Source organism: Sinocyclocheilus rhinocerous, unplaced genomic scaffold (assembly GCF_001515625.1).
Source record: "Sinocyclocheilus rhinocerous isolate Xijiao unplaced genomic scaffold, SAMN03320098_v1.1 scaffold679, whole genome shotgun sequence".
NCBI classification, from domain to species: Eukaryota; Metazoa; Chordata; class Actinopteri; order Cypriniformes; family Cyprinidae; genus Sinocyclocheilus; species Sinocyclocheilus rhinocerous.
Window position 1 is genome coordinate 113502 of NW_015635058.1, and position 485 is coordinate 113986.

The following is a 485-nucleotide window of genomic DNA, read 5'->3' on the forward strand; positions in this document are numbered from 1 at the left end:
TAAAGCAGGCTAACTGTCAGGCTAAGCTAAGCTCCTCTACTGACCAATAGGAACATAATGATATTACCACTGTCTCACATATTAGGCTATTTTACTTTTTTATTTTTTTTTACAGTTTCTAGCCATGCAGCCTTTCTCTCTGGTTTTATGACAGCTGTACCTTTTATAGTTTGCAGAACAGATAGCAGAACATTAGAACATTACAATCTAAAATTGCTCTTTAAAGCATTAAAATAACTAAAATCACTGAATTAAAAATGAAAATAAAGAAAGAAAATGACAACATTTTAACTGCTATAAGAAACACACATTAACTCATTTGAGCTTAGTAATTAATACTGTAGTAGCCTACTAGCTTACATTTGATTTACCTATTACAATAGTCCATTTACAGTTACTGCTATCATAAAAATACACTTTATATGTAGGTTTAAAATTCTACAAAAGACACATTTAATGTCCAAAAACAAATTTTTTAGCAAAAT